The following is an 11,213-nucleotide window of genomic DNA, read 5'->3' on the forward strand; positions in this document are numbered from 1 at the left end:
CCCTCAGAGGTGGGCAGAGACAACGGCCGCCCCTCCCCCCGAGTGGGTGGAAACAAGTCCATGGGCAGCCTTCATTGTGACCTCACCCTCCAGGCCCCGCCCACAACACTCTGGCCCCGCCCCCTTCACCTTCATTATTCTCGTTTCCCAATAGGCTGGGAGGCTGAGGCCACGCCCACATTCCATGCTGCCTAGCACCTCCCTGGCCCCTCCCTGCCCTGGCTCAGTCCCACATCCGTGGAGTAGCTAGTGGATGCAAGTCCGCAGTGGTTGCTGGATTCCACGATGTCGCTCCCCCGACCCTTTCCCCTGTCCGAGATGTCAGAAGAAGCCCGACAGCAGAAACTGGCCTCGGCCAGAAAAATGCTACGTGAGTTTCAGCTGAGAAACAATCTTCCCATTCCACCAAGAGGGAAGAAGAGAAAAAAGATGCAAAATGGCCCTGAAACACCAATGTCGGGCGGCCACTCGCCTGAGCATGCGCCCAAAGACCGCACCACTCCTGCTTCACCTGCTGATGACACCACCCCTCCTGGCAGTGTCCATCTCACCTGTGCTAGTTCCCAATGTACTAGTGACATGGCATCGCCTGAGAACGATGAGGCCCAAAATGGTCCTCTTCCCTTGGAGGAAAACAAGACTATGTCACCTACCGAGAGCCTGCAACAGATTTCAAGGCCCATTCATGGTCTCGTGCCCGAGTCGTCATCCAACATCAGCGGGAAGGACCAGACATCCTCAAATGACATGAAGTGTATAGAGAGCCCATACCAAGAGCCATCAATAGCCCTGTACTCCAGCAGTCCTGCACACAATCCACTCATTAAAAAAATACAAGAGTTGAACCAAGAAAAACAAGATGCTTTTTATCAATTCAAGGAAGTCAAACAATACTTCAAAAAAAAGTTGATAGAGAAGCAAAGAGCTCTAAGAAAACGGCTGCAAGAACACACTCAGACAATTGCAATTCTAGTGTCTGAGAAGTGTCAGTTACACAAGGCCCTTAGGCATGCTCAACAGGCTCTCAGGAACAAAGCAGGAGAGGCAGAGGAACTTGTATGTCACTTGCAGTCTTCAAGGTGACGTGTAAGTGAGCTGGAGCTGATGCTGTCCACTGTCTCTGCTCAGCAGGAGCAGGTGGACAATACCAACCAAGAGCTAACTGAAGAACATGAAAACCTGAAAGGAGAGATATATAAACAAAGCAGAAGTAATGAGGCACTGAAACAACGTAACTCAGAACTGGAAGAGAAACTTCCGGTTTTGCGCATGGAGAAGTCAACCATGCAGCGAGGGATGGAAGAGCTGCATGGGAAGCTGCAGATGAGAGAACTTGCAAAACCTTCACCGCCGCAGCCTGGAAATGGTAATGACAACCAGCAGTTAAAGCAGGCCCTGGAGGAGCGGGCACCCCCACCCCAGAAGCCCGCAGCTGAACCCTCTGAGATGGAACAGTGCCTGCAAGCAGAAATCAGCAAGCTGCACAAGAAGCTAGAGCACCTAGCCGGGCAGCTGCAGGCCCAGATGAAGGACAATGAGGGCCTAAGTCGTCTGAACCAGGAGCAGGAGGGGAGGCTGCTGCAGCTGCAGCGGAAAGCTGAGCTCTGGGAAGAGCAGGCGGCAGATCGCAAACACATTCCGGGGACGGTGGAGAGCGACCGCGTCACCATCAGCCGCGCTCTGTCCCAAAACCGTGAGCTCAAGGAGCAGCTGGAAGAACTACAGAATGGCTTTATCAGGCTGAGCAATGAAAACGTGGAGGTCACCAGTGCCCTGCATTCAGAACAGCATGTGAAGAAAGAGCTGGTCAAGAGGCTGGGAGAGCTGCAGGAACACCTGGCAGAGCTCAGAGAGACCGTGGAGCTCAAGAGCAAAGAGGCTCAGGGTTTGCAAGAGCAGCGTGACCAGTACCTGAGCCACCTGCAGCAGTATATAGTTGTCTGGCAGCAGCTCCTGGCTGCCTACCAGCAGCTAGCCACCGAGAAGGAGATGCTGCAAAAGCAGTTAGTGCTGCAGACCCAGCTAGTGCAAAAACTGCAGCACGAGGCTGTTCAGAGCAAGGTGATGGCTGAGAAGATGTGCCAGGAATTGCGGGGGACACAGGACTGCCTGGAAGCTGCCCACCAACAGAACCAACAATTGCAGGCCCAGTTGGGCCTCCTGACCCTGCCTGGGGAAGGAAATGCTGCAGAGAGCGAGCAAGCAGACGAAGAGGATCAGCATCCAGAGCTGAGCATCCCTGAAGACCTAGACAGTTGAGAGGCCATGGAGGCATTTTTGAAATTGGCCACAGCTGGTGCTCAAGAAGAGCGGGCATGTCTGTGGAGGCAGACAAAGGAGTAAAAGCGATGCTGCCAGCACCTGGCATGCCAGGTGACCTCATCTCAGCGTGAACCAGAGGCGGCCCCTCCCACCAGGACTGGTGGGGAACGTGTATCAGGGGACATTAATCAGGCTCTGCAAGGGGCTGTGAAGAAGCTGCAGCACTGCTTTGCAGAAATTATGGAAGAGAAACTACATTTGAAGCATCGGATGGAAGACCTGGAGGATCGCTACGTCCACCTATCCGGAGAGATGGATGCAATTGGTCAGTGCATGGCCCTCGACCAAGATCAGATGGCAGTAATGAACGAGCATCACCGTGCAAAAGAGGAGAGCATGACCCACTTAGCAGATGACAAAGAAGATAGGAAGGTGACACTCCTCGAGATGCAGGAGCTCAACAAAATACTTCTTGCTGAGCGCAAAAGACGGCATGGAAAGTTTCTGGCAGCTGCCCAGAGCCCTGCTGGTCAGGCCACAACAGCGCTCCCAGGCACCCAGGAGCTTGGCGCTGACAACGGCCAGGACCCTCATGCGGTGAACCTGGCAAATGATGTGGGACCTGTAAAGGGAGAGGCCCTCCAGGGCCAAACTGTTCCAGAGACTCCCACTGCCCAGCAGAAAATGCAACTCCTACGTGAGACTCAATACCCCCAGGATCACCATGGCCTGGGCAATAATCCCTGCATCCCCCTCTTCTACCGGGCTGATAAGAATGAACAAGTGAAGGTGCTGGTCATCTAAGCCTGTCTCTGGCTGGCAAAACCTGGGGAACTGGGGCTGGGGACTAGGCCCCCACTTTTTCTCTACCACTCCTTCCCCACCCCCTTCCCTGCTCCCCTTTCCTACCACCCTTTATCCCTAGAGTAGCAAGGTGGGGCCCCTGAGGGGCTCTGTTGTGCCTCAGAGACCCCTTGCTACCTTGGCCATGATAGGACCATGTTTTAGTTTTGGGGTTATGAACATTTAGTTCCAATAAAATTAAAAAAAAAAAGACAAAAAAATTAAAAATAAATAAATAAAAACGTTTTAAAAATTAAAAAAAATTTAATGTATATTTTAAAAAGGCAGGACAGTTTCTTATAGAAACCTGCTTGACAAAGTAAGGCTTTTCAATTTTCAGGTAAAAGTATTATTGAGGTGCAATTTAAGAAATAATGGGGATGAGCTGTAGGCTTCCTTCCACAGCAGAATGAGCATAATAATTTTGCATTTTTGGAGTAAATGGAAGACTTAAGCTCATAAACTCTCATGCCCAGAACTACTGTTAACTTGGAACAAAATGCAAAAATGGAGCTATCCAGTAGCTCATGTATAGCCTTCAAGAAATATCAAACAAAAAATATAGAATATTATTATACTTTTTAAATTATTAAATAAGAACAATACTATGCCTTTTGAGAAGCCCAAAATACTGTTATAAAGTAGAATAAAACGTTTTCAATAGAGACAAAAAAAATAAAAATGACCTATAAAAATTAAAAAATAAAAAAACACAAAGGCAAAAATTAAATTAAAATTAAAAAATGACCAAAGGCAAAAAAGAAAAGACCCACAGGCTCAATAAATGTCGCTTATTTTGAAAAACTACCTCTTTGGAGGAGCCATGCACACGGGTGGGCTTCACACCCTCTACCAAGTAATCCCCTATTTATAGGGGCTCACCCATCCCCTATTTAGAGGGGCAGATTCAGTCTTTATCTTGAGGGGCTCACATTTATTCAAGCAAGGGCATGGGCTGGTGGTGAGACCGGTGTCCCCTCAGAGTGTACATACTGTAACAGTGTGACATTTTGTATATCCTGGAGGCAGGACTGCCCCAGGTATGATAGCAGAGCCTGAGGCCGGCTAATGGAGTGTGGGGCTCTGTATTAGGGGAATGGGGAAACTTATTTATTGATATATAGGAAAGCACAGAGGAGGTAGGAATAGGGTCTGCACCCTAGTGATAACCACAGTTATTTTTATTTTACTTTTAAATCTGAATAAATGGATTCAGTCATCAAAGAAATGTTATGTGAACATGTAAATGATTTATTTATTTAATTTTTAAAAATTTTTGCAAATATGCTCCCTCCCCCATCCCTCCACCACACCCTCCCCCAATAATCTATAATCTGCTATCTCTGTGAATTTACCATTTCTAGTAAACTCTTATAAGTATCATAACATTTCTATCCTTGTGTGTCTTCCTTGTCTCACTGAACATATTTCAAATCTCAACAATAAATTTTATTCTGATGTGGCATAGAAACTGTGTCTTCTAGTCAGAGTACTCAGAGGGTAAGTAAAGCTTTTTATAATCTTTAATTAAGATCAGCCCAATGATCCGCATTATTTTAACAGAGAAAACTAAAGTCCAGTTTTTATGAATATGCAGTTTGACGCAAAAAAAAATTAAAAATATGGTAAGCAACGCTATCAGTTTGTTGGTTAGCATCGACCTCAACAAACAGAATTCCCTTTCACAACCTTCTACAACTTTCCATATCGATTCAACCCTTGTCTAACACATTGAAACCGGGCATTTACGAAACCACACTCCCTCAGACAGGCTTATCAACTCCTCGTCAGCACTGACCACCACAAACAAAATTCACTTCAACAAACTTCCACAACTTTCCACGTTCACCCAGGGATTGCCCTCCACATTCTCAAGTCAAAGCTAAACCCCTTTCTTTAAGAAAGCACATCCTGAATACTTTACATACACGTATAACATACCTTAAGTTACCAAGAAGATCTTCAATACTGTCTTATGACATCCTACAAAACACAATTACTTTAAAAAATAGCTTATCAAAATAATAATTTCATTATACACAAAATTATATTCTTTACCATCTTCAACAACTAATAGACATAATGCTCCTTTTCTACTGGAAGTTAAAAAACAATCTCTTTCTGCATAATATCTTAAAATTTTGAACAACTTCAGAAGCATCAAACTCTGGAAAATATACAGTTGTTTTATTTGTCCCAAGCATCAATCCAGGGAAACTTCTCCACAGGTCTCAAGGACAATTTTTCTCTTACTTAACTGAAATTTGACAATTAGATCTTATTCAATTCCCCCAATCTCAAGGCTATTTGTATTTTAATAGTGATTTTTACCATTGCAAAAGCATTAGTGGAAAAAAAATATTACAATTGGGGAATTCTCTCAGAACAAACATGGCCTACTTCGCAGCATTTCCTCCATGCCTACCATTTCTAATCACCGGGACAGTAGAAAGAATCCCTCTTTTTCCCCTCATGCAAAAACAGTTTTTAATTCGTGCGTTTAGTCACTAACATTGTCCACTCTGGGCATTCCTACATTATACCGTCTCAGTCTTTATCGTCTATCCTTCCTTCTGGTTTCATATGTGCCCCAAGCCCTCCTCCCTCTATCGTTCTCACATTCAGCTTCATTCAGTCACAATCAGGTAGTCCTGTGCTATTCATTTCTGAGTTTTTATGATCGGTCCTGTCACACAATCTGCATCCCTTCAGCTCCAATTACCCAATGTCTGCACTATTTCTACCTCCTGACAATCTTTGTCCTTAACTGAAATTCTCCAAGTTCACTCACTAATGTTAGGCTGGGAAGTGGCCTCAGAGGCTCTGTAAACGCAGAACCTCAGCCCGTGCCGTTTCCTCCTCTCCAGGGTTAAGACCTCTTCACTCTCTGCATCCAGTGTCCTTAAATCATTTTTAATTATATTTTATCCAGAGTTTATTGTTGTTATTTGTGGGAAGATTAGTCCAACCCAAGCTTCTGCACATTCACCAGAATGAAACTCACCTGGAGACACTTTTTTATTATTATTACTGCTATTTGCTGGATTGTTTGTTTAAATGGAAACCAAGCCGATGCCAAGGGGCCTTGTCATTTCCATGCATTGAGAGCCTAATTGTAAAGCAGGGGCTGATGTCACACAGAGGTCCCCACAGTGTTTTCCACACACACATGCAGCCAGTCTGAGCACTAACCCCTTGAAATTAGCAGGGCCCTATGTTCCACTGTGAAACCAAGATGTCTTGTGCACTGCAAACTGACATGGGCCTCCGGCGGCAGCTGAGGCTCCATGCAGAACTGCTCTGCCTTCTCAGCCTGGCCACTGCAGCCCACGAGCTCTCCCAGCACCAGAGCTGCCCACTCCCCATGTGGGCAGATCCCTAGTATCCCAACACCAGGCCTCTCCCATGGGAGCTCGCCTTGGCCCTTCTGTGTGTCCAACTGGCATCTCACCCAACAAAGGAGGAAAAGGTGGTGGCTAAGGTGACAGGGGTGGCAATGCTAGTGGCTGTGGTTGTTCCCCAGCAGGGGCAGGGCTGGCTGTAGCTTCACTGGGGCTGGGGACAGGCTTGGGGACTCCAAGTAGGTGGAGCAATAGCACAAACCTGGGAAGGTCCTCAGGACACTTGACATCTCTACAAGTTCATCCCGCAGGTACCTGAACCCTAACATGCCCCAAGCAACACCCTGGCTCTGCTTGCCTGTGATGGCTAAGGCCTTGTGTCCACTTGGCTGGGTTATGACCAACGCTGGCCTAGAAGTTTCTGTGAGGGTACTTTGTCTGTAGGATTAGCACCCACAGCCAGTTGACTAAGTGCAGGAGATGACCTCCACGATGTGAGGGGGCCTCAGCCAATCAACTGAAGGTCTTAACAGCAAGAACTGTGGTTTTCAGAAGAAGAAATTCTGCCTTAAGACCACGGTGTGTACCTATCTCTGAGCTTCTAGCTTGCAGGCCTGTCATGCACATTGCAGATCTGCCAGCTTCTGCAATCCCTTGAGCCAATTCTTAAAAGTGAATCTCTTCACACACATACATCCTGTTGGTTCTGTTTCCTTGGAGAAGCCTGACGCTTCCTGGATGAGCTTGTCTTCCATGCTTCTCCCTTCCAAGGGAAGACCCACACTGGGTTCAGGCAGGAAAACTGGGAGTCATCCTCCTCTCCGAGCCCTGAATCCAGTCCTCTACCAGGTCCTATTAATCCCACCTTCACTGTGTGTCTCAAAACAGTCCCCTCCTCTCTGTCTCCTCCACCCCCAGGGTTGGAGGAAGTCAGTTTGCCAAAGGCCATCCTAAAACCCACACCCCCACTGAGTTGTCTTATTCTGGCTTCTCCTCAACCAAAGCTTAGGAAAAGGGTGAAAATAAAAGGTGGTGAAAACACGTTTTTCAGGATTGGGCTTTTCTCTCCCTGTTCATTCCCCATCCAGCCAGGCCACCCGTCACCATCCCCTGAAGGCACCTCCCAGCCTGACTCGGGCCTGTGCTGGGGCAGCCAGGTGCAGGGTCCTGGTCCAGGACCCAGGCAGGCCCGTGCTCCAACCTTGGGCCAACACTGGCCAACGGTGAGACTCACATCACATCACTTCACCTCCAAACCTCAGTCTCCATTTCGGGAAAGTGCAAGTGATGTTAGTTAGCTTTTAAGATTATCATGAAGCTTAAAGACACTAAAGGTAAAGCACCTGGTATGTGAGAGGTGGGCACAGGGTGGACAGTATTGCATCTTATTGGCGTCATCATCACCATCATCTTCATCACTTAGGGAGCAACTGTCCCACAGCAAAGCTCCATCCTTGTGGCTGGAGCCTGGGCCAGACCCTCACATTCTTCACTTGATCCTGTCCCCTAACCTGGGTCCCCAGACCCTATTTCCTCACCATCTGAACTCCAGACATTACTTCCCTTGCCCTACATGTAGAACATTCCAGATCCTTCAAGCCTTGGCAGGTATCTTGTCCACCTGTCTTGCCCAACTACCCTCAGGGTCCATTCTGCCTGGCCACTGCCCACTGTGGCACTCTGGTCCCCAAGATGCCCAAGCCCCACCTGACCCGAGCCTTCACCTGGCTGACAGTGGATGGCTGTGGCCGCTGCACACCACTGCCCCCCGCCCCCAGCCTGCAGGCCCCTGGGGAGCCCGCAAGCTTCAAGCCATGAGAGACACATCCATCCCCGTAGACAACTGCCCTGCAACTCTAACACGAGAACCAGCCACCAGGTGTAGCTGGAGGCAGGTGGGGCCCAGGCTCAGACAGACTGGGCCTCCCACTCTGCTCCCCACTTAACTTGTGTATGTATGTACTTACCAGGACCCGTTATTAGTGACTTCTTGGGGTGTTTCTCTGAGGAATTCCTCCAACGATGCCACACTGCTGTGCCCTTCCAGTAGTGCTGGGCACCCAGGCACAGAGCAAGCTCCTCTGCTAGTCAGTTCTCTTCCCTCTTCCTCCAAGGGGAGGACCCATGTCTTGAAATGTTCTTGCAATTCTCAACACACCTATTAACAGCAGCTGCATTATAATCACATCTCAGCTTAAAACCCAGGAAGAGGAGCTGTCGTTCACTGAGTGCAGATGTGCCCTGCCCAGCGTTTATATGAATTATAACAGGGCACCCCATAACAGCTCAGTGCAAATGGATATTATTATCCCATTTTATGTGTGAGAAAATTGAGGCTCCAAGGGGCCTAGCAAATTCCCCAAAGTGATACAGCTGCTGAACCAGGGTTCCAGCCCACATCTTTCTTAAACTCTGCCCCAAGCAGGCTGATGCAGAAGCCAAACTGCAGAGGGAAACACCAGCCACCTGCAAGTAGCAGCCATCTATAGATAAGAACACTGCCATGGAGTAAAATGAAATGAAAAGAAAAAAAAAACTGGAGAAAAGAATTGCAACATATGTGTGACGTAGCAACCTTAATCTATAAAAATGCTGACGCATCAGCAAGCAATGGGCAAAGGACCTGAGCAGGCAGTGCCCTGAGGCTGAGCTGAGAGGTGCAGTGAGGCCATGCCACAGCGTCCACGCTGTCCTTGTGCACAGACGCTGGTCAGTCCACCAGGGAGCAGACTGGCAAAGACTAAACATCGGTTTGGGAAAGACGAGAGAAACAGCCCTTCCAGAAACTGCCCCTGAGCCCGCCGCACAGTAGTTTTCTGAGGGTGGTGGGTGCCCACGGGTCGGCGGGTTACGCAAACGTAGCACAGGCGCGCAGCTCTGAATCGGCTGCAGCTGCGCTCAGGGCACATCTGGCACCACGACAGGCCTGGGGCGCCTTGTTCAGCATCGTTCAGAGTTTCACGATGGCAACGGCAGAACGTCCAACCGAGCCCGAGACCTTCTGGGCCCGGCCCCGTGGGACACACAGGCCACCTGCCCAGATGTCAGCCCTACCCGTGACCTCCCATCCTGGCTCCAGTCTGGTGGCAGGTGCCATGCAAGAGTCAAAGGTCGTAACATCACCACGAGCTTGCGAGGTGCCAGGCAGTGGCGCGTGCAGCTAACCGGGACATCACACACTCCAGGTCAGCCTGTGGTCACAGGAGCGGGAACCAGTAGGCAGCCCACAGACAGCAATGGCATGGGGCAGGTGGCCAATTACCTCGTGGTCCCTGGAACTGCTGCTTCCCAGGAGACCTACTGTGCAGCACTGAGACCCCAACAGTCCCTGCGGCTGAGGGGCCTGCAACCCACTGGCCTTGCCTCTCCCTGGCCAGGCAGGGCCTGAGCTGGTGCTACAAAGCCCATGAGGCCAGACATGCATCAGAAGCAGAAGAGGGGCCCTGCTGGGAGGTCATCTTCCCTGCCACGCCTGCCCTGGGCTCTCTGGCCACCCAGCTCCCTCCATCAGCTCTGCCAACACGATGGGACCTCAGGTGACCTCAGAATAACACCTAACACGTGCCCCCTGCAGAGGCCAGTCTAAGGCCCACCTGGCCTCTACCTTGCCCTCCCCACCCCGCAGAAAGGCAAACACAGTTTGACAGGCACACAGCAAGATTCCGGGCATGGCCTTGACCTTGAGCAAGCTTGGATTTGGAGCCCAGCTCTGTGCAGGCCAGCTGGGTGACCTGGGGCAACTTGCTCGACCTCTCTGGGCCTCTCTTCTTCCACCTGTAAAAGATGGACTAAGCTGGGCCTGAGCTGTCAGTGGTTTGTGCAGATCCAGAACAGGCCTGGCCACGGCGCACACTCAGTAGTAGTGGCGTGTCTTAAAAATAGACTTTATTTTTTAGAGCAGTTCTAAGTTTTCCTGGAAAACTGCAGGAACTGCAGAGAGTTCCTACCTAGCCTCTCCCCAGAGCACCGAGTCTCTCCTACCACTGAGGCCTTGCATCGGTGCAGCACGTCTGTCACAGTGGCCAGAGTGAGCCATTATCGGTACATTTCTTCTTGACCAGAAGCCACAGCTCACGTCAGGGCTCACTGTTTGTGTTGGACGGTTTTATGATTTTGGGACCCACCACTACAGCATCTTACAGAAAAGTTTCCTGCCCCAAAGCCCCCATGGGCCCCCCATGCTCCCTCCCTGCCCCTGAGCCCGGCACCCCTTATGGTTTTGCCTTTTCCGGAAAGTCCTGCAGTTGGACTCCTACAGTGTGGAGCTTTTTCAGGCTGGCTTCTTTCACTTGGCTGTGTGCACTCAGGTCCCTCAGTGTCTTTTCGTGCCTCACTAGCTCATTTCTTCTTATCAGTAAATAATAATCCATTGCTAGGATGTCCCGCAGTTATTCACCCGTTCACCTCCTGAAGGATTTCTCGGTTGCTTCCAGAGTTTGGAATTTATAAGAATAAAGCTGCTATAAAGGTTTGCATGCGGGTTTTCGTGCAGACAGATGTTCTGGGAAATACCCAGGAGCGTGGCTGCTGGGTGGCAGGGCAAGCAGTGCTCAGCTGCGTGAGAAACTGCCAAACCGGCTTCTGGGTGGGGCACCATTTTGCCTTCCCACCGGCGATGAAGGCAGCCCCGGAGGCCATGCGTCCTCGCCATGCTCTAGTGGGATCAGTGTTTGGGATTTTAGCCATTTTAGCAGGTGTGTGGTCAGATCTCGCCACGGTTCATAGTAACGTGTTTTTAAAACACTCTGTGAGTTGCAAATTACCAAG

At 49.6% G+C, this 11,213-nt stretch overlaps 1 pseudogene; it reads left to right on the top strand.

The window, feature by feature from the left end:
- Positions 1–214: 214 nt before the first annotated feature.
- On the top strand, positions 215–3,086 carry LOC143676657 (golgin subfamily A member 2 pseudogene; annotated as a pseudogene).
- The last annotated feature ends 8,127 nt before the right edge of the window (positions 3,087–11,213 follow it).

This window comes from Tamandua tetradactyla, chromosome 3 (assembly GCF_023851605.1).
Source record: "Tamandua tetradactyla isolate mTamTet1 chromosome 3, mTamTet1.pri, whole genome shotgun sequence".
NCBI lineage: Eukaryota > Metazoa > Chordata > Mammalia > Pilosa > Myrmecophagidae > Tamandua > Tamandua tetradactyla.